Here is a 24,563-nt window from a genome sequence, read left to right on the forward strand (position 1 = left end):
CTATCCAATATAGAAATGGACATACCACCCATTAATATATAGAGTGTTGAAAATTAACTTTTTAATATGACTAATAACAATTATTACGTATGTACATACGTTAGGGTGGCCCCAAAACAAAATATCTAATTTTTTACTACTTACCGCGGAATGTTTAAATAAATCATAAGAATGTTTAAGTGCTTATCGTGAACACTTGCCTTGACGGCCTTATTTCACTGCTGTCATTTTCATCCACTGGGTAGACGCGCTCCTGAATCATTCCATGAAGAAATCAGGTGGTAATCGTTGTGCATGGTCCATGTACTACCACTTTGCTTAGGTAACCCCGTTACTTCAGGTGAAATCAGTCTTCTGGTATATCGGACCACCTATTAGGTGCCATAGGAGGTTTCATTATTTAAAATGCAATTCCCATTAAGTAATGACCCATTTCAGTAGATTCCTTAATATTAAAGCCCGCGCAACTACACTTCTGAGATGACGCTATTGGTGGTCCCAAATACCCGGCCAATAAAAAATAATCCCTCATTATGAAGAGATAATGCGACAAAGGATGTGTGAATTCAATTCAAATTCCAATTAATGAATTGGCCCGACAAGTGGAGTGGCGATTGTAAATAATATGTCGCGTAGCGACAAGGATCTTAAAGAAATGCATACGGTATTTAGTAGTAATAAAAAAGTGAATTGTTGCAGAAGAACAAGTTTTATTTGCGGACACCGACACCTTATTTTTTTCTTTATATAAACGCAGCCATCCTAATGTATGTTTATGAACGAATTTAAGAAAAAGCTTTTTTTGACCTTTGTCAATTAACGTTTTAAAATACACGTCGGTGCAAAAACAATCACCCGATATGGCTTATCTTCATATTTAAAATACACAGTTTCATAGTTTTTTTTAAATTTTTGTCATTATATTTTAAAGATCTGAATAAGTCCTACGATTTGGAATCTTTTAAGCACATTCCCAATGGATAAATTACAAAAGTAATGAACTTGGTATATTTTTCTGTAAAATATATTTTTTATAATAACACATTTCGTTAGGTACTAAGTACATATGTTTTTACCTAGTCACAGTTACTTAGTCATTTTGTTAATCAGTTCATATCTACATAAAAAAATATATTTTTGTTCAAATATTTTGGTTTATCAATATTGACGTATAGTTTGCATGCATGCAAGTCGAAACGTACTTTATAACCCACACAAAGCTTGAATAACATTAAAACGTAATCAATTTAGAATTATACAAAAAAGTTTATACCCACGATCAAAAAATATGGGTATGTTGGTCTTGTCATTCTGTATGTAATATCAGTATATACTCTGGATCCATTTTTCCGTTAACCATAATATTGTCCACTAAGAAATCTATCCTTTCTAAAGTTAGAATTAAACATTTTGTGTTTGTTAATCGGCAAGGTATACTTCGTCCCCGGATACCAAATAATCAACATGAAAACAAGTAAAAATGTATAGTCGGGCTTGGCCGACCATCTAATATATATTTTAAAACGGGTTGCGCCGCTAAAACCAAAATATAGTTTATGTATCTTATGCTAAAAGTAAAAATCCAAATAATAGATATTTCAATACACAAACATTTCTTTATTTCATATGTTTTTTTTTTTTTAAGAGACTTAAGTTTTTACAACTTCAAATTTCAAACCAGAAATGTTACGCGCCAACTCTTCAATCAATTGAGTAACTATCACCTCTTTGTTGGGCGGTAACGACTCATCACTGCCTTTGGTCCAACCCTTGGCTTTAAATGTCATATTAAATTCTAAAGATTTTCGGTTTGCTGCTACTGGACCTTCAGGAGACATCAGACCGTTAGTAAAATATTTCGGATGCTTAAGCAAGAGATTGCGAGTACAACTGAATTGGGCCATAATCATTAAGAAGAACAAGTAGAATGGTAATTTAAAGGCAGTCCAACATGATCTGAAATAAAAGAATAATACATTTTTGTATGTAACAAAAATCATTTGACGCTCTATATTTCATGAAAACCAACATGAAAACTAAAGCAGAGGTTATGTTTTTTTTTTTTTTTTTCAAAATAATTAATAATACTTACTTAAAACCTTTATAAATTTCAAATTGTATGGGTCTCTTTTTATCCAATTCATAAGCCAAACATTGTGATCTCAAAACAGAAGCACGATCAGTATTTGGAAATGGTATGAAATAACTGTCTAAGCCTTCACTTTTGTGGGGAAAAAGTCTAAATTGAAAAATATTATAATTACAAATATTTTAAATCTTTTTAAGTAAAATTCACATACTTTAATCTTAATTTGGGTCGCAATGTTGGCATATTGCCACGATTCAATTTATATTGTAATCTCATCATTTCATATATATATATTGCATAGCAAAGACAGCGCTATCCCAAGTGCCGCTATTCAAAATAGCTTTTGATGTTTTATCCTGATAGTTAAGTTCGTTTTCCCAAAACAATTCCACAGAATTTACAGTACCTTAGGAGAAGAAAGTACATGTAATACTATTAAATAAATAAATTTGATCTTTGCACATCTTACCCGGAAAGTTCTTTTCAGCGAATACTACACCTATTTCGGCTGGTATACTTTCATATGCACATGAGGATACTACGTAAACACCTTTTTCTTTGGCCAATTCATTGTAGTCCAATTGCATTTTATCGATATATTGTGGTTCACCACTGATATCGACATGATGTGTACCGGCAGCTATACAAGCCTTAACAACAGTTTCACCATAGAACCGATAGGGACCACAGCAATTTAAAACGATCTGAAAAATATAATTAAAAGTCAATAATATATTTTAATAGTTGGTTCAAAATATATATATTCTGGATTCTTATAAGTAGCGGAGTTGATTCATGTATGTATGATAAAATTAGTTTTCAGAGGAACCCAGATATCTACGAGGTCCTAAACTTCAATAATTAGCAAACTCGATTTATAAACAACGGATATATTAGCAAAAATGTAGGTCCCGGATTAAATGGGAACCTATAAAATGGGACTTTTTTCTACTTAATTTTATATTTTAATCATATTTAATTTTCTATAATATTAAACCTAGAAACATATTAAACCTAGAAACATGAAGTTAAGCATATATGTAGATCTCGAAGTAATTGAGAACATGTAAAATTATGCGTTTTGGAACTCCGGAATGTAATTTTTTAATTTTCAAGGGTATGGAACTTTTTAAATTTTTTACAACATTGAACCTAGAAACATGGAACTAAGTATATAGAGACCTGAGTAGTTGATAAATTCGTACTTACTATTTTTTAACAAATCATGGCGAAGGGTATATAAGATTCGGGATAGTCGAATATAGAATATTTACTTATTTTTCTATCTGTTTTAAAAAATCTTTATATATCACTCTCTTCACTTCGATTCTATTCGAATTAAAACTATTTTCTAGCGGATTTAATTCAAATCAATTACATTTTTGGATTTTTGAAAAAATATTTCCCTACCTTGGCAATAATTATACATAAAAATTATTATTGTAAGAAAACAGCGTAAAACTTAATTTATAAATTGCTTAACTTGATCTTATTCGCCTCTATTTAGAAAACACAATTAAAAGTAATTATTAAAGTTAACTTTAATAGAACAATGTAATATGCTGGTTACATTATTTTTAGTTTAGTTTTAATTGAAATACATTTCTCAAACAAAATAATTGGCCAATTTAAGAAATAGCTATATTGCATGACTTGCGATTAATATTACATACAAACTTATATTATTTAGAAGAATTTATTTCACCTCCCCAATTGCGCACTAAAACTGTTACTAGTTCATCAGATAGTCATATTTTAAAAATATTAATTTAATAATAATAATTAAATAAATTACCTTACACATTTTTGCCATATTTTCGACAGATGGTTCATCGCTGACATCGGCCACAATGATGGGTATATTTGACAAATCTGTTTTCACTTTTTCACCCACTTCCTTCAAAACTTGTTTCAATTTTCCCTAAAATAATATTATTGCATATCTACCATAAAATTATTTAAACATTTTTTTATCTTACCTCATTTCGACCAGCAATGCCCCATTTTATATCTTTGAATATATTTACTGCATCCTCCAAAACAATTTTGCCCGTAAATCCGGTGGCACCAAAAATAATGGCATCTAATCTTTTATCCATTTTACCTGTCCGACTATACACAATTAACTGAATTTCGTTTGAGTTTTGTTTTAATATTCAGTCAAATGTCTAAGCTTTCTCTTTGTCGCAATGCATTTTTTAGAATAGAGAATTTTCTCATTCACTGTATACAATTTCAAGCTAATTAATTGCTGTATTCAGAGTTACCGGATATTTTATGCAAAAAAATCGTTAACTTAATTATTGAATATACTAACGAGATAGATTACAGATTGGACTCCAAATGTTAGGCAGTCAATGTAACTCATCAACTCATCTAATCTGGCAGCTATGGTTGTGGTCAGTTGAAATAAACTGGTTTTGTCAATATTAAATATTATGCACACTGTTAGATACCCTACTTTCAAGATTACAATTCGATAGATGTCTTATTTTAAAAATTTCACTTATTTTAATACTAACCTATGATTAGGATATCGAAAAACTTGTTTTACTTAGAATGTATCAAAATTAAAGTTTTAAAAGTTTGGGTACATATACACAAACTTTCAAAACTAAACAACAAAAACATTTGATTCCATGGCAACTTACTCATATACACTGTTGTTAAATTTTGTTCTCATTTAAAAGGTTCTCTTTCTTACCATCTCTGGTTTAGATTACGACCATGGATTACGAATGTAAACATATTTTTTATAACTTTAAGAAATATGAATGTAAAGTAGGGTATGTCCAACCATATGATACCCTACACCAGCGACTATGTTAAAAATATAGATTACATATTTTTTTATTATAAAGCATTGACATTGATTTTAATCTTAATCCCGGTTTTTTGACTTATTGTTGACAAAAAAAATATGTTCCACAAGAGGAGCCCTCTGGGAGTAAGGGTAAATATAGGCCTAACTTTATAAATAGCTTGTGCATTAAATTATCTAAAAATTTCGACATGTAGCTTGCGCACAAACTCAATATGGACACACAGACAGACGTACGGACATAACTAAATCGACTTAGAAATGGATTTTGAGTCGACTTTCCTTCTTTGAGGTAGGACCGATATTTTAGGCGTTACAATCATTAGCACAAACTTATAATACTCTCAGCACTAGAGTGGTGTAGGGTATAAAAACAATTAAAACGTATTTACATTAGGATGGCACCAAAATGATAATAGCTGATGTTTCCGACGAAAATTAAAATTTTGTTTATTCTAAAATGACGTTTCTCCAAATTTTTGTCCTAACGTCAATATTTGGACCTTTCAATTTAATATCAACTTTAAAAAAAAGAAAAAAAAAATAATTTTTCAGAAAAATAAAGTGGATAATTTCACTCAAACTATTTTCGTTTCAATGAAAACGTACTTAATTACCTCTATCGCCAATAAAAGTGGAAATTTTGTTCCCTTGAAGTTTTTATTTTCCTTGAAGGGATAATTGAACAATTCATTCACAATAGTTAATATTTGGAACACCTGTTCAATGTAATAATTATATTTTCGTATGCACCTATAACACCTAATGTTTTCATCAACATTTTTTGAAATATATTTTTTATTTATTTTATATGATATTTTCAAAACATTCCGTAATCCGGCAAAGATGAAAATCTGTCGTTTAACAAGAAGGACAAAGATTTTAAAGCATACAAACCATAATTTCATATTCAGTTTGAACATCAGTACCTAATTGTACCTACATATGTATATACAAACAGGGCCATCCTAGTTTTGATTATGAATTTAAAAATAGCTTTTTTTGACCTTTGGCAATTGACAGTGTTGCCAACACAGAATTATTTCAAGGTCGATATATTTTATTTTTATAATATAATTCTACATTACGCCATAAAAATAAATAATAGATTTCTAATCGAAATGAAATAAATATTAAATTTTGAACGTGTAAAATGTATGAATATGTATTTTTTGTATATATTATGGAAAGAAAGGGATCGATTAAATATTTTAATTTAATTTATTGTGGAAAATGTACTATATAGAATTCACAAATGGTATATGTATACTGTTATGTATGACTGTTATTTGCACGAAAAAGCGCGAATTATAAGAGTGAATAAATTTTCTCCAAATGTTCCTTTTAATGCAGTAAAATATCCTCAGTAAATCGCGTTCGAATGACAATATATTTATATCGATAATATTATTTGTCTAATTTTCCAGAGTAGTTCAAACATAACTAATAATTTTAATAATTTTGTATTATATATATTTCGGAACTGTGCAAAGTCGGTTGCCGCAATATAAATCCAACTTTTACTTCAATTATAGACTAAATAAATATTTTTATAATTTAGACACTAAAACAATAATGATACATATACATATACATATGTATGTGTGTAACACTTTTTCTAGTGTAGGTATATATAATAATAACTATTTGAGAATTATACATACAAAATTATACGTTAATAAATTGCAATTTTGTTAGTAGAATGTATAAGTAATTACTTAATTCTAGTTATGTACTTACTTACTAGTATACATTAGAGTGCTCCAAAAAAAAAACGAAGTTGCGAATTCTGCCCGTCCCACTCTCTAGAATTGTTCTCTTGGTTGTGAAACTATATCATACAAAAAATAAATAGGCTGATATGATAACGTTAACAGGTGGCTCTGAAGTTTCCAAGTGCATTTGCAAGGAGAAAATATATGTAATTCCTCTATATATAGCTTAATTTAACCTAATAGTGTTTTTAAGATTTTTTGAACTTCGGGATTAAATTTGTCCTATGTATTTAAAAGGAATAATTTTACTTTCATATCTCTTATTTTAAATACAAGACTTCATACTAAAAATTAAAGTCGTATTCAAAAATTCAAAAATTTTGCAAAATTTGACACTTGAACTCCAAATTTTATGGGTTAAGAATGTTCGATTTGAATAAAATTTGGAATACATATTTTATAAAGTACTGCTCAAAAATATAGCGCACCTTGTATTAGGTTTTTATTCATTTTATATTATTTCAATTAATTAAGTTGGAAAAAATAATTGATGGTAAATTCAAGAACGAAGTTCAGTTTATGTAATAAGTATCAAAATTCGGCGTAAGGTGGCAAAATAACGGTAATAGGGCTTTTTATACAAAACTGACCATAAAAAACTGTTTCATAATTATAGCGCACTCTTTGAAATAAGTTGAAACAATATTGAAAAATGTTAATTAATTTTGAAAAATTGCAGCTTATGTTGTTATGAAAGGACAGTTGTCTATGCTTCGAAATGCTATTTAATTTGATGTGACAAATTTTAAGCAGTTTTTTTTTGGTTATTTGCTGATATGTGTCTTGTAGTACTAGTAAATTTCTTTATGTCAAAATATGCCCCTAATTGGTCAATAGTCCAATTTTTTTAATGAGAATTATATCTAGTGACATTGGAGATAACCTTCAAATGACATTTTAAAATTTGTTTTCCGCAGGTAAACAACGATCTGACCCTCTAACATGGGCCACTTTTTGGCAGATTTATGATTGTGATAATACAAATTGTAATAATTTTATAAAATTTCACTATAAAACCTTAAAAAACGTGCTTCTAATGTTTAATCTTAATCTATGGAAATATAACACATCATTACTGTTTTCTGAATATGTTTAATTCTACAGAAGCTAAACCTCACATGTAATATAAAAAATTAAGAACTAATCCGTTAATATATAATATCGTATTACATCGATTTGATAATAAATTTTTATACTAATTAAATAAAAATAATAGTTTTCGTTCGAATTGACCTCTATATTCCATTTTCTGCAAGTAAAATTTCCATTTACTGAAAACACAATTACCATTTAAAAGAATTTTAAAAACATTTTTCTTGGTGGTGTTTCAGTTAGCAGAAGTGCATGTCTTAGCATCCTTTATCTTTGCCAATTATCTTTTTTTAAGGATATGATAATACTAGGATCACTAAATTTTAACCTTTTGTAGAAAATATGATCATATTTATGTTCCGATTTAAACATAGGCCTAGTTAAAATATTAAAAACGATCAATGCTATCGCGCGAAATTTAGAAATTTTGGATCTATCAAGGAAATATTCTCAAATAACATTGACTAAATGTCTTCAGAATTGAAAAAAGCTGCATAAAATGATTGTAAAATGCTAAAAAATGAATTTGGTAAAAAAATCCAAAGTGTTCGCTACATTTTGGCAACTCAATACCAACTGGGACCAAATAGGTCTTTAAATATAGGGGCAGTAGTATTTTATCATCCCGATATCCAAAACAATTCATATAAGAATATATTATTGCCAATTTGATTATAAATGCGCTATAATTTTGAATCGATAATTAAGGACTTGTTTCGTAAAATATTTTCTAGCGCAGTTATTTTTATATTTTAAAATAAATTTCAATATTGTTTTAATAAACTGGTATATAATGCTTTAATTTACCGCAAACAAAGTTTTTTTATCTTAAGTTTTTTTAATGGTATCAAAAGAGAAAATAATGAATAGAAAATGCGCTATATTTTTGAGCAGTACTTTATATTCTGGTCTTAAATACTCTGAAAACACTTTGTGCAGATTGTGATTCCTTTACGATAAAGTTCAAAATTTATTACTAAATAGCCAAATTTTAGCCAAAACTGAACGTTGTTCTATCGTCCTACTTTTTTGCAGGACATAGTTTTACAAGACATAGAAGAATTCCAGAGGAGGGACGGGCTGTCGGATAAATTTTTTTCCTTCATACAAGCTTGGAGCACTGTAGTATACATATATACATTAGAGTGTTTCAATGAACAGAATTATTTAAAAATTCATATGGAAATAATTTTCGATGCATAATAATGTTCTTTATACGAGAAAAATATAAAAAATGTTTTTAAACAGAGCCTCAGATCTCTATCTGCGATTGAAATTGTCGATCTCAGTACAAAAAATTTCGGCAATGCAATAAAAAAATGGTCCACGGGACACCCTAATGTACATATATCGCCCATTTACTACAGTACAACATTCAAAAGTATTTTTTTAATTTGGCAGATATTTTAGTTATATAGAACTTGTTTATCTAAAATTTCATAAATTTTGTGGAATTTTTATGCTTTTATTTAACTTAAAACTAATTTTCTGGAGGGTGCCTTTTATGGGAGGTAGGGTAAATCATCGATCATCATAAAATAAATCAGAATGCCGCTTTTACGACCGTCATAAGATTCAAGATACAGGAAAATATCGGTGTAGCGAATCTTACTTTAACGAAAATCCGATAAAGCCGACAGCCAAATTTTTAACATTAACTACCTTATAATAAAATTTCTTAAACGTTCGCTAGTTTAAGAAATGTTGAAAACTTGACAAAAAAATTAAATAATTCGTTCATATATTTTAGTTATTCTGCATGCCCAACCAATCGAACAAAATGCCATACACCATAATCTTAAAAGCCTAAGGACGAAGATATTCCAACATGCTAAAATTATTCCAGGGGTTTGAAATTATCAGCATGAGACTCAGTTGCCAATTCTCAAGTTTTATTTTTTTTTTAAAGAGTTTCCTTCCGTCTTTCGCAAAATCTATTATTAAGTTAACAATTGTTGTTAAAACCTGTTTATATATGGAAAAAGTTGCAGTAAACCATTGTTTACTTTAATAATCGTTTTTGCATAAGGCCCTTTAACTTTATCTTTTAGATTGAATTTGGATCTAACATATAAAATTAAGTAAAGGAAATTGCAGGAAATTATGTAGTTAGAAAACAAAAGTCCATAAGCAAATTTTTCAAACCGTCTAGATGTTCAAATTGAAAAACATGTTCGTTGTTCTAAGTTATATGAAATAAATAATTTTAAGTAATAATTTCATACCTTAATTTTAATAGTTTTTGTCTATTAAATTTACTATAAAAAATAATTCCGATATAACGAATTTTTCGTTTTAACGAAAGGGCCTGAAATTATATTAATCGTTATAACGGGATTTGCCTGTACCTTATTTTTTGTGAAAAATAATAAGAAACAAAAATGTTAAAAAAAAGAATATATTATAAAAAAGCTGCGATTGTTTCCGCCCGGGTTCGAACCGGGGACCTTGTGCGTGTGAAGCACACGTGATAACCACTACACTACGAAAACTAACGGTAATTTAAGTGCTAAATATTTGTTTTGTTCGTTAACACAAACAACAAAAAAAGCTTTATATTCGCCAAAAAAGCTTTTTACGTAAGAAAAAGAGAAATTATCATGTTATCACTAAAGTATAAAGAATGAGCATGGAATAGAAACTCAAAAAAATACAAAAGCTAAATATATTACAAAACAAAAAGAGTTTTTTCGAATATTTTATTTTCAAATACATATGTATATATTTATGTATATTTTCACAATTTTGGTTTTTGGCAACATGTTTCGGTGTCTGTCAACAAAGTTTCTCTTCTTTATCTTTCTAACAACTAAACTAAAGTTTAATACAAAAAAATATTACAGTGGCAGACAATCAGGAACAAACAAAATTTAATATTTTGTAATTGTGTTCTTTTAACAATAGCTATTAAATAATACATTTAAATAGAACTATAAAGCAATATACTTTTTATTAACTAGGTTCTCTTAATTTCATTTATATGGCAATTGAATTTACGAGTTTCCCATCATTGGATTGAAAATAATTATGGTTAATTAAATAAACATTTTGTGGTATTTACTTATAAATATTGTACTTGAAACAATGTTTATTCGTTACAATTATTATTGAAACCCCATTGAAATCTACAATAAATGACTATTAAACCTGACAATTTCAACAAAGGATCTTTTCAATGTAGAATTAAATATATTTTATAGGAGATTAAAATAATTTTACGATCTTGTTACAAAAGGAGAGAAACACTAATTTCCCTCAAAATCGAAACTTAAACAATTCACACACAAACATTTTTATGATCGGCCATAAAATATTAGGGCGTTTCTTGGGTAATTGTTACACAGTATCTCTTTATGAAATGGACCTCACCTTTCGTCGTTTAAAAACCATTAAAATCTAAAGGGAAAAAACAAACAAACAAAACAATCCTATTGACAAGTATTTTAAAATATTTGTAAATATTCCATGGTTAAATACATACATACGCTTGTAAAAATTTCCCCCCCAAAAATATAAATAATTAAATGAATAAATACACATGTTTGTATCATTAAAAAGCCATAAATATCCATAAATATTTGTAGTCGTCAGTCTGATAAAAACCACATTGAAGACACTCCTTTTGTCATAAAGCCAGTCAGCTAGTGAGTGAAGTGATACTTTTGTGGTGACATGACAAGTGCGGAGCGGATTTCTCTTGAGTTCTTGAACTTGATTTTGTTTTTCAAATTTATGATCAATTAACGTCATAGGAAATGTGTGTGTCTGTAAGTTTAAAACGGTGCAGCGCACTCTCCTTTTTATTTCTTCAAAAGAAGCAGGCCGATCTAGGGCGCATGTAAGCAGCAAAAAACAAAAGGAATTGTTTAAGAGTTTGGTGTGTCCATTGTTATGCCCTTGAGTGTTAAACCTATAAAAAACATTTAACAAACAATTGGGCGTCATACAAGAGATTTTAGAACAAAAATTATTATAATTTTTATTCTTTAAAGATGCATGATAATGATGTTTACCACAACAATATAGTTTTCTATAAGTATTGTAATTATAAAATTCTGATAAAATCTGAAAAATAACAAAAACAAAAATTTTAAAAATATTAGATTGTTTCCGCCCGGGTTCGAACCGGGGACCTTGTGCGTGTGAAGCACACGTGATAACCACTACACTACGAAAACCTTGGAAGTAAGTTGACACTTGTGTTTTATAAACATATGCTGAAAAATTATTCATAAGATGTTTTATATCATAAAATATTTCCTCTTGTTGGACTTGGCTGCAATTTTCCTTTAAAATAATAACAATTATTGATCGGAACAGTTTTTCCACCAGATAATGGAATTTACCATTTGATCTAAATAATGATTTTGACAACGACCTCCCAAGGTTTTCGTAGTGTAGTGGTTATCACGTGTGCTTCACACGCACAAGGTCCCCGGTTCGAACCCGGGCGGAAACAGTCAATCTTTTTTATTTATTTTTGTTTTAAAACAACCCTGGACGGAAACAAAACAGCATATAGTGAGTGAGACGTCCGTATAGTCTCAATATCACATAGCAAAGTAAAACAACCCCAACGAGGCTGTTACCCAGGGAACGAGCCATCTAAAGGAGTCTGACCCCTCTCTCAACCATAAAAGCATCGATGCTCTGGAAATCTATCGTCTTATATATCGACTTACAGGAAGGACGCTGGTAGATGCCGTCAGGCCCAAGCTTACGTTTTAGACCTAGACAACTAACCAGTATCTTCCTCTCCCACCTCCTAAGCCTCTACATCTGGGCAGAAGAAATTCTTGACTAGGCAGGGAAGGCGTAGGACATGAGAGGTCGAATTATCTGGCGATGGAGCAGAAGACCAATCCTCCTGTTAAGACCATGTCGGCCCAGAATCCCCCTATACATAGCGTACGTGCGCTTTATTAACTCTAACTTGCCGGTAGAACTCGAAGTTCTCATGGAAGATGACCCCCTCATCTTATCAGATACCCTTACACAATCCTCCCCCATCCAAATGAAAGTTATGAAGAATCTGCTAATAGGGTACAGATATTTACGTTTCCCCTGGATGATAACCGCCACCGTCTTATACATATTAAGGCGAAGTTTCCACTTCGAAAAAAATGGGAGTCAATAAGGCCAAATACTCGTTGACACAATTGTCAATCGTCCTAGCCTGAGGTCCAGACGACGCGATCAGTATATCATCCGCATATATCAACAGAAGATCACCCTCCGGTGTCCTGGTTATATCGCTCAAAAATATGTTATACAACACGAGCCCCAATAGGGTCCACTGTGGTATACCTGCGGTGACAGTCATTACGTCGGAGCGAGCATCACTCACCCTGACGCTGAAAAAACGGTCCGTAAGAAGTCACATACAATCCTACAGGTTCCTCTAACAAAGCCCATGTCCAACATCTTGAACACGATACCGTTCTGCCAAGTGGAGTCAAACGCCTTAGAAAAATCAAGGCTGACTGAAATCGTTGGGTATCTTCTGTTCAGACCACAGGAGACGTATTCTGAAACCACCATTAGCGCGTGTGATGTAGAGTGCCCACCCTGAAGCCAAATTGGCAGTTCCAAAGAATGTCACCGTCGGATATCCTGTCATTAATCCTATCAAGTATAAACCAAAAGCTTCCCTGATGGAGAGAGAAGAGAGATTGGTCTATAGTTACTCCTCATACTAGACATGCAATTCATTTCTACTTTGGGTTTTTATTCAGTGTTCAACTTCTGAGGAAATCGATTTGTCTTAGATCAGCTTGAATATGAGTTTGATGTTAGCAGCAGAATGTACTGAACTTGATACAATAGTAGTTCCTAGCCTCCAAACTAGGCCCCTCATAACAGTATGTATGTATATGATATAGTCGATCATATAAGACTGAATTTTTTAAATTGTTTTTATTAATTGTTTTCCATTAAATATGTTCTGTGTAATATTTTTCACATGGTTGATTTTTATTGAAAAAAAAAAAAAAATATTAGAAGTCACAATATAATACCTTTATGTTTTGAGCGACATGATTCCATGACAATTTAATTGTCCAGACAATTTCTTTTCGCGTGAACTGTTTGATATTTTATTATGGTTGCGACATTCCTACGGTTGTCGGCTGTGATAATATTAATTAAAAATTTTGTTCAAGAAATTTAACATACAATAAATATAACAAGTAAAAATATATAGTCGGACGTGTTCGATAATATAATAACCTACAGCAACCCTTTAAATTGTTTTTTCCTTAGTTCAGAATTATTTTAACAATTTATTGGCAAAAAAGAGATTTTCCGTAAGAGGGGTTATATATAAATTATAAATGTTGGTAGAGGTTATTTATGCATAATTTCCTGGTGATATTAGTGTTTATAAGTGAATTTTGATCAAGGGGTCTCTTTATGGGTCAATATAATTTAGAATTATATAAAACTAAGTTTTGTCGATAAGAACATTTGATATAATTATGAGCTTTTATGGGGCTAGTTGAAATAATAGGCCGATTTTTAACATTTCCAATAAACTTCGTTCTTTTGCAATGAAGAGTATGTGCCAAACTTTATCAAATTATCTTGAATGTTGGAACCTGTAGCGAGCGCACAATGTTTACACGAACACACAAACACAATAGTTCATTTGACCGTTAGCACCATACAAACTCCCATTCAGAAACATTTAAACATACATATTTACCTTTAGTCCCGTAGACCTATTTCAGAAAATATGTTTTTTGGTCAATAATCTTTATCTGGTGTCAAAACATACAGACATTTTTTCGCAAATGTGGGCTTATTTGACACGAGTTGGTGCCCCAACTACTTTCATCCAGCAATATACTTTATAGGTCTGCTTAGCCTTGGTAGTCATCACTGCTCCACTTTAAAAATAACCTGTCCTCTCTACGATGAGAGAAGGCCTATAGAATTGATGGACTTTATGGGATAAGGCTATGTATGTAGATGGTAGGCTTTTGTGTTATAGTGCCACATGTTTTAATATTGAATCTTTCATATAATAAGGACGAAACTACGGAACACTTTCCTTGTATTTGTCCTGCCTTATCGGACATTATGACAGTGTTCCTTGACACTCTGATATTGTGTGGACACAGGCCGTCTGCTTCAACAATATAACCGCCATCAAAAAATCTGTTGTTGGCACTAAAGTATGATATTAATATTAATTTCGATCGATCCGCTGTGCCAGATGAATCTAGAAATTTGGCAAGAATGTTTGCCAGTGAAGGTTTGGCCATATAGTTGTCCTGATATACAAGAAAACAGGAGGGGCTGTGATATTAATGTTTAAGCGTTGAAATAATTCTTAACAAATTAACATAAAATGTTACAAGTAAACTTCCAATTTCACTGCTACTGCTCATATATATGCAAAGCAAAAGACATTAATTTCTGTCAATTTATAGAAATATATGTACATATGTATGTATATATAAGGAAGCATCTAATTGTAACGTATTTGTTGAGAGACCACCCACATTATCATTTAAAACACATGTACAGTTGCTAGGTGATGTAGGTCTGTGAACTTGAATACAAATCAAATTGACACCGACACCGATCATAAAAAAAAAACTCTAAAATAATTCTCAGAATATTTTATTACACACATCCTATAAAGCGACACCTACAAAATGTATTTAAATCTGAACCGTAGACAGTCAATAAAAAACAAAAGTTCTTTAAATGATCAATGATCAAGGAATTAAATAAAGCAGAGTATTGAGCACACAAAACAATACAAATCTGACTATAAATCTGATAAAAAGATCAAAAAAGATAAAAACAATTGAGATTAAGATTTATTAGATAAAATACTTCTTTCATTCTTTATAAGTATAGGTATAAGTTAAAGGGGTATAAACGTAATCGACAAAGGGTATTTGATACAAGTTTTTATTGTGGACAAAAAAAAAACAATGAGTTCTGAAATAACAAGTAATGTGAACAAAATATTCCAAAATGCATTTAAGAAGCATTTTAATAACAATAACGTGAGACATTGATCATAAAGTAAATACATTTTTGTGACATACGAGGATCGTATGGCACTTTGGCATGGTGTAAATTGAAATCTTCTTTATCAAAGTATATCGCTTAAAACTTTTCTAGTCATCCTCCTGCTTTCATTTTAAAACATTTAAACGTCAGAAAAGCACACCAAAAATAAAGTCAAGTGCGTTTTGTTTTTTGGAACCCGTACACAATGGAATTTTAGGTACCAATCGGAAAAGATGATGATGAAGATGATCTCGATGGTGGTGATGATGACGATCTCAATTGATGATGCAGTGATTTATTTTTATTGGTCGATTACAATCTACTCAAAAGTCCAAAACTAAAGAAATGTATGTTCATATGTATATAAATCAATGAATATAATGATCACATGATATATGGAGTGGCGTTTATTTTAAATTTATTTATTAAATTTGGGTTTGATTGTTTATTTAAAAATTATTTAGTTGTGCGAAATTTAAAGCAATTTAAACAAATGTTGTGTATATTGACCCAAACTAACCCGAAGTAATTAATATTCAGACGAATTTCTATTTGAAGAGATCTTTATTATATAAACGATTCATTTGAGGACAATTATGATTTATGTATGTTACGTTCACTATGTTCTGTTGGGGGAATCTGGGTCATTTTATCTTTATCATATAAAAGGCAAATATAAATTTTGTTGGGGTTTACGTTTTCATAAAAGTTACTACCGGTGTCCTCGGCTTTCCTTACAAAAATATAAATAAACAATAAAGTTCTCAAACTTTTCTCAGGTACGATAAATACAAGAAAATAGTTGTGCCGCCGACTTTGTCTCCAAATGCTCATAAGGAAGTAAAAGTCAAAATTGTCCATATACAATTTTTAGGAGCCTAAATGTCACTAGGTGTTTCTGAGATATACGATATTTAATACTATTTTGAATTTTCAAAGCAACGAGTATCAAGAAAACATTGTAAAAATTTCCAGAGTTTCACAGTATTTTTTACATTATTTACATTCATCTGAATCCTTACGTCCAATTAAGTTTAGCTCTGATCTATGGTTGGAACAACAGTTACTTGATATTTCATAAACTATGAATAGAGATTTTTGGGCGATATTTTTCCATTGGCTCCTTCATGACTTCATTTCAAACTACAATAAAATTGTCCACTAGAGTTCTTAAATTTTCTTAATTCTCTTAACTTTAAAATAATAACCAGGGAAACCAAAATATGCAAATACATGTTTTTTGTGATGCGTCGAATGGGCTCATGGATAAGATATTTACACGTTTCAAAGCAATTTAAGAATTTCAAAATCAATTTGTTTGAGCATATTTTTGCATATTTTACCCATAACATTATAATTTAGCATGATTTGACTTTTGTAGCCTATTTAAGGTAAATTTTCGAGTTTTTAGAGCATATTTTACCCTATTTTATTGCATATTTTGATGTTTTTCGCTTTAGTTTTTCATAATTGAATATTTTTAAAAACATTTTTTTTTCAAAATCTTAAAAATTTAAAAAAAATTAAATTTTGTTTTCTTTAATTTCTTTAAATCCTTTTTTATTGCTTTAAAAACTATGAAAATAAAGTTTGCAAGCTATGGCTATAAATGAAAATGGCTTAATGTTATTTATTGGTTATTTGAACTTAAAACGAAATTCTATTAAAGTAGTTCTATGAGATAAATCAAATATAAAAATCTTTTAAGATAAAGTATGACATTTAATATTGAATATTTCATTACATTTTTAGTCTTGTTGTGATTTTCAATGTTAAAAATAAAGAAAAAAATTATTTTAAGAGCATATTTTTAAAAATTTAAGAGCATATTTTGAGTTTTTTACTGCATACTTTTGGCGCTTAAAACTGTGTAGTGTAGTGGTTGTGCAAAACAAAAGAAACTAGTGTTGTCAGAGTGGTAGCGGTATGCTCGCGTTCGCCGGGCTTAGAGCTCGCCGGATGGGGGTGGTTCTTGCTACCACTCTAGACACCTACACACACATAAAAACCATACCAGCTAAAAGAAAGAACCGACATAAAATATAAAGGGGCACCGAGTAGGTTTCTCCCTGTCTCCCTGATGGCAGATGTTGTGCCAGGATAAACCCTCCCACTCGGGATTGGATAACCCCGCCATGACATCCTAATATTAGGGATGTCCCAAATTTTACCCTGCAAAATTTCCTCTTCCTACTTACTGCCGCTTATATTGTTTAACCGATCATTTTAATTGATTAAGACTTTTATAAATTTCATTTAACCATTATAAATGTTGGATTTTATTATCGAAATTATTCTAAAACAAACTTTAACAATATTAGATTTAAAATTTAGTTTAATTTTAATTTTAAGTTCAGATCTAGGCTTTACAATTTAGATTTAGTTTTAGATTTGGGCTTTAAATTTAGCTTTAGTTTTAGATTTAAGTTTAAATTTAAGTTTTAAAATTTTAAATTTTAGATTTAGCTTTAGTTTTAGGTTTAAATTTAGCTTTAGTTTTAGGTTTAAATTTAGCTTTAGCTTTAGTTTTAGATTTAAATTTAGTTTTAGGTTTGGATTGAGGTTTAACTATATGCACTCAAATTTATGTTTGCGTTTCAAAAGTTCATAATTTCGTTCGGGGATAAACCGGATCTGGCAATTCTTTTTCTGCGGCAACTAGCTGGTTTACGGGAGGCAATTATGGAGCGGGAAGAGTTCTTTTGGCGGGTGAGGCTTTCCTGTCCGTTCGTATTAGGGTCCGTTCGGGTAAACCAGGTAAGTAATTGAAAATATATTTTAAGTTAACCCACCTTTTAAATAATTTTGCTTGTTTTCACAGGTTTTTTTGTTATAAATATATATGGCTAAGACCACTTGAGATCTCAAAATCTCGCGTTACTTTGTAAGAGGCCTGAGCTCAACCCTGTTCGCGCACGTTTGGAAAAAAACGCAAACGGAATGGATTCGATACGATGAATGATAGGTAAGCCTAGCAATGCGAATATATATTTATATAGTCTAACCTTTCCTTTTTTCTATAGAAAATTATTTAAAAAGGGCACTCGTCCGGTCCGTCTTGTCGTCCAGGTGCAAACTCACAGAAGGTTGGAAAACCAAAACTTATACCAGAGCACCCCAGGCGTAGTGGTGCTGGAAAACAGCTTCTCCCTCGTTGGATGGAGTCGGTGTTGAGTGGCTTGCAGGTTTGTATATTTTGTGGTTCTTTATTTTATTTTTATATTTTAAGTTTTAGTTTTTAAGTTTAGCTTCAAGTTTAAAATTTTTGTAAATAAAATTTATTTTATTTATAAATACAAATCAAAAATTTAAGTTTTTTTCTTCTTCTGACGAGGCCACAGACTCCACCTTCTTGTTCTCTCCGAGCAAAAATCAAAAAGGCTTGACATTTTTTTCTTTTGGCATCTAGAAACCTCGGTTACCAATATGGCTTTAACAAATTTTTAGCAATTTGTCTACCTACATAAAATTTTTTTCTAAAGCTATTTGTTTTTGTTTTTATTCCTCTTCTTCTTTCTTAAAAAAAATCCCTTTTCTATTATGTTGCCACCTGTTTAAGTTTCTTCTTCTATTTAGTAGCTCTAATACAGGGTGCACACGACAACTCTTTGTAGAGCATATTTGCGGTTTCCCTGATAATAACAATTTAAAAAAAACCGAGTAGTAATACGTTTATTTCCCACAAAATCAGTGTCGCTAAGTGAATATATTCCTTATTTTTTGCACGGATTATAGTTGAGAGTATTAACATTCTTAGACAGTAATGGCGCGTAGTTGGAATCAATGTTAAGTGGTTTATCGAATAATAAAATAAATGACAAATTTAATTTAAATAATTTTGGCACCTTCTCTCATAAGACATGACATTTCCAAATGAATTATTATATAATAACAGTTAAATTGACAAGAAGTTATTTTAAATTGCACAATTATATAAAGTGTGTGAAATGGTAAAAACATTTAGAAGCCAACAACACTTAGAGAATAGTACATGGAAATACAGTGTTATAATGAACGTTATCTCCCGGACCTACGAAAATTATTTTGTTGAGTGTATTTTTGAAATCATCATACATATTTATGCTGAAATTAAAATGCATAAAGCGTTAAATGTTGGTGATAATGACTGTTTTTTAGAAGCCAATGGCTATTCCTTTATTAATATTGTAGCTTTTTCCAGAGTCTTGCGGTTGAGGAAACTTTTACATAAAATTATGACAAACATTTGTCATTTCTTTGTTTAATGTGGGAGCCAAGAAATCCGCACCAAGAGTTGCGAAGTGTAAAAGACAAGAATATAATATTTAAAGAAATATACATTTCAAAGTTTAAGTCATAATCAAATTGACCATTATTATTGCCATAAATATCGTGTTGAATTGACAATTAAATTATTTGTAAATCACGTTCTTAACATGATTATAATGCATGATAGAAAAAATATAAAAATTCCTCTGTAAGAAAAATATTAAGAAATATATGTATTTGATATTCGAATATATGTAAGTATGTATTTGTATTGTTATAAAGGCTAAATATTCTCGTTAATATTATATTTTTCTATGTTCCACGACCAATCAGTTCCATTAGAACTGATTAAAACTCCTGGTTGCTCTTTCAATTTTCTAGTCTTTATACAGTGGCCATAAATTATCATCTTATCTTAATTGTATGTATCTTCCTATAATAATAGTTACTTTTATTATATTTTTAAATAATAAAGTCAAAATAGATTGATTGTCCCATTAGCGCTAATTAATGTAAATATTGTTTAGTTTTTTTTCTTTTGTATTATATATAACTGCAGGCGAGAAACCATTAAAATCAATTTGTTAAATACCCTACACTTGAGTGGATAGTATGTACAGACTGTCGAGAGTTTTAACGTGAGCACCTGCCGTATCGGCCTTATCCCACGGTGGTCTTTTTCATACACAGGGTAGACTTGAGAACGGTCTACCATCGCCCCTTTGTCTTCAATGAAGACTCAGGTGGCAATTTTTGCACATTGGCTATGAACGGTCCATGCGCAAGTACTTTGCTGGAGTACTCGAGCTATCTAATCTCTTGCCAAAGTAGTCACGTTGAAAGACAACCACACTACTATGGCTCTGTTGATTCGGCAACAGCACCTAGAGACGTAACCGGTGGACCGAAGCACGATCCATCAATAAGCCGTAGACATTGTTCTTACTCACAGTGACACGCAGTGGTAAGTCTGATATGAACAGAATAAACTCTGAACAAGTCTGGACAAGGAATGAAAATTAATCGGTATCACTTGTATATGATACCTTTCATCCATCATCATTCAACCCAGCACACATCTCATTTATTCGACACATTCATAGAGAAAAACATACGACACACTCATTTAGATATACGGGTGGGTGAGGCCCGCATACCTCTACATTCACTCCGTATCATATACAATTGACTCCAACCCATTTCCAACGCTTAGTCCCACAGTCTCTCCTCTGTGGGGTATCTGTTGATTTTCGGCAACAGCACCGAACTTATCCCGAAATATTGACTATTATCATGCATCAGTCTTTTAACCGCCACTTACTCTCCCCGCGAATTTGGGTTTAAACCACAGCTACTACGTGGATCTCGAAGGAACCTCAACCAACCGACCAGTCAGGACATAGTCCTGTGGTCAACTGGCCACCCGTAGTACCAGATTATGCGGTGCTCTGGTCTGACCTCTGGCAATCTATGCAAGGACTACGCCAAACAGTAGACTGTAACCAATTTTTCAATCCCGGTCAGATTGGAGGTATTGGCCACCTCTATTTACCCCGGGATTGCAATAACACCAAGGCGGAGGTCTCGCCAAGGTAACATGCCCCCGGTAGGATAGATAGTATGTACAGACTGTCGAGAGTTTTTACGTGAGCACCAGCCGTGTCGGCCTTATCTCACGGTGGTCTTTTTCATCCACAGGGTAGACTTGAAAACGGTCTACCATCGCCCCTTTGTCTTCAATGAAGACTCAGGTGGCAATTTTTGCACATTGGCTATGACCGGTACCATGCGCAAGTACTTTGCTGGAGTACTCGAGCTATCTAATCTCTTGCCAAAGTAGTCACGTTGTAAGACAACCACACTACTATGGCTCTGTTGATTCGGCAACAGCACCTAGAGACGTAACCGGTGGACCGAAGCACGATCCATCAATAAGCCGTAGACATCGTTCTTACTCACAGTGACACGCTGTGGTAAGTCTGATATGAACAGAGTATACTCTGAACACATCTGGACAAGGAAGGAAAATTAATTGGTATCACTTGTATATGATACATTTCATCCATCATCATTCAACCCAGCACACATCGCATATATTCGACACATTCATAGAAAAAAACATACGACACACTCATTTATTCGACACATTCATAGAGAAAAACATACGACACACTCATTTAGGTATACGGGTGGGGTAAGGCCCGCATACCTCTACATTCATTCTGTATCATATACAATTGACACCAACCCATTTCCAACGCTTAGTCCCACAGTCACTCCTCTGTGGGGTATCTGTTGATTTTCGGCAACAGCACCGAACTCTTATCCCGAAATATTGACTATTATCATGCATCAGTCTTTTAACCGCCACTTATACTCTTCCCGCGAATTTGGGTTCAACCAACAGCCACTACGTGGATCCCGAAGGAACCTCAACCAACTGACCAGCCAGGACATAGTCCTGCGGGCAACTGGCCACCCGTAGTACCAGATTATGCGGTGCTCTGGTCTGACCTCTGGCAATCTATGCAAGGACTAAGCCAAACAGTAGATTGAGACAGCCAATTTTTCAATACCGGTCAGATTGGAGGTATTAGGCCCTCTTTATACCCCGGGATTGCAATAACACCAAGGCGGAGGTCTCGCCTAGGTAACATGCCCCCGGGGGGAAGATAGTATGTACAATAGTGCAGTGATCAACACATTAATTTTGATTTTAATTTTAAATTGATTTTTTTTTCTTGCCTTCTCATGTCTTGAACGCAGATCGCCTAAGAATTTTACAAGATCCCAGAATATATGTAAATAACTTAAGTGATCAACGCCTAATATTTAAAAGTGCTATAGACAGAATAACGAAATCACTCCACCAATGAAATTAGTAATCCGCGTTTAAATTGAACCGGAATGGTCCTTAAAGTAAGGCAAGAACAGATACATACATTAAAATAACTACAAAATACTTGATTCATAAACCGATAAATAAAAAAATAGTTTTTTTCAATCCATTTGTAACACATCGCCTAAGAACCATAAAAGTATATATATTCTGGGTCCTTATTAGATTTTGAGATGATCTGGCCATGTCCATCCATATGTTGAAGTCACCACACGAAAAGAATTAGACAGTTAAAATTTTGCATAAATATTCTGTATTATTAATGTTTGTTTTGTATTGAAAATAGGCAAAATCGGTCACGTTTTCGCATAGCCCCCATACATGTGGCTGCCCGGAAAATAGTTTTAATCGTCAAATCAAATGTACGTAAATCTCCTAACAATATTTTATAAGGATCGGTCCATAATTGACTCTATTCCCCATATAAGGTCCCATTCAGAAAATGGGTTTAACGTTCATTCTGGCTCAAAAACGCCAGTACAGCTATAAAATTCTATATATTTGTATGAGTTAAAATCTGTCTTCTAACTTTTGTGGGGAGGTTCATTATTGAACCTAACCCTTATAAAGGTTTGCTTATTCCTGGCTTAGAACTCAGAGTAAAGCGATGTAATTCGGCATAAACATGTTTTTTATAAGCCAAAATCTCTCTACTAACTTCAGTGGGTATCGATCCATAATTGACCCTACTCCCCATATTAGGTTCCCTTCAGAGAGTACAGCTATGAATTTCGGCATAAACAAGTTTGTAAGGGCCGAAATCTCTCTACTAACTTTTGTGAGGATCGGTCTAAATTTGATCCTTTCCGCCGTAAAAATCTTCTTTCAGAAAATGACTTTATTGCTCTTTACTAGCTTAAAAGTACGAGTACAATGATGACAGAAAATGACTTTATCGCTCTTTACTAGCTTAAAAGTACGAGTACAATGATGATATTCAACATAAACAAGTTTTGTAAGAAACAAAATCTTTCTACCAAATTTAATGAGAATCGATCAATAATTGACCCCTCACTATTCAGATAATAAATTTACTTCTTTCGATATTAAATGTTTATAAGCAATACTTTTCAGCAATGATTTGATGTGGGTTTCAGCATGGGCTAATATAACACTTTTACTTTCTAAGGCTTACATTCTGTTAAATAAATACTACAATGCATTCTGACTAAGTATATTAACTGTAGGGTACAACAATATATTATTATTTGAATAATGTCATTTGTAGGGTAGTGGCAAACTTAATAAATTGAATTCTTTAAAGCGAATTATAAACAGGAAATTAATATAAAACAGTTATTACATATTATTATTAAAAGGTAAGTCAAGTTTAATATTCATAATTAATAATTCGATAAGAAATATTGACTTTTAAAGGAGCTAAAAAATTTAAGACACTTTTGACAAATTGTAAACATTAATAAAGTAAATAGCTGTGAAAACATGTTTTTACCACTTAAGAAGGAACCTGTTTGCTATTATACTTAGAAAATTTATATAAATAAATTTATAGTAAATAATTAAACTTAAGAATTATGCCTAATTTTTAGAGCGAACATTTTAATCTTTTGTTCTTAAGATATTGACTTTTAAAAAAACAATTTAATAATT

At 31.6% G+C, this 24,563-nt stretch overlaps 3 non-coding genes and 1 pseudogene across 3 annotated transcripts; 1 reads left to right on the plus strand and 3 right to left on the minus strand.

The window, feature by feature from the left end:
- Window positions 1-1,621: 1,621 nt before the first annotated feature.
- Window positions 1,622-4,196, minus strand: LOC111686655 (annotated as a pseudogene).
- A 6,000-nt stretch (window positions 4,197-10,196) lies between these two features.
- Trnav-cac lies at window positions 10,197-10,269 on the minus strand. The gene has a single exon. It is a non-coding gene; the product is annotated as a tRNA-Val (tRNA).
- A 1,613-nt stretch (window positions 10,270-11,882) lies between these two features.
- Window positions 11,883-11,955, minus strand: Trnav-cac. The gene has a single exon. It is a non-coding gene; the product is annotated as a tRNA-Val (tRNA).
- Window positions 11,956-12,163: 208 nt separating this feature from the next.
- On the plus strand, window positions 12,164-12,236 carry Trnav-cac. Its single transcript has one exon. It is a non-coding gene; the product is annotated as a tRNA-Val (tRNA).
- Window positions 12,237-24,563: the final 12,327 nt, after the last annotated feature.

This window comes from Lucilia cuprina, chromosome 4, assembly GCF_022045245.1.
Source record: "Lucilia cuprina isolate Lc7/37 chromosome 4, ASM2204524v1, whole genome shotgun sequence".
Lineage (NCBI taxonomy): Eukaryota > Metazoa > Arthropoda > Insecta > Diptera > Calliphoridae > Lucilia > Lucilia cuprina.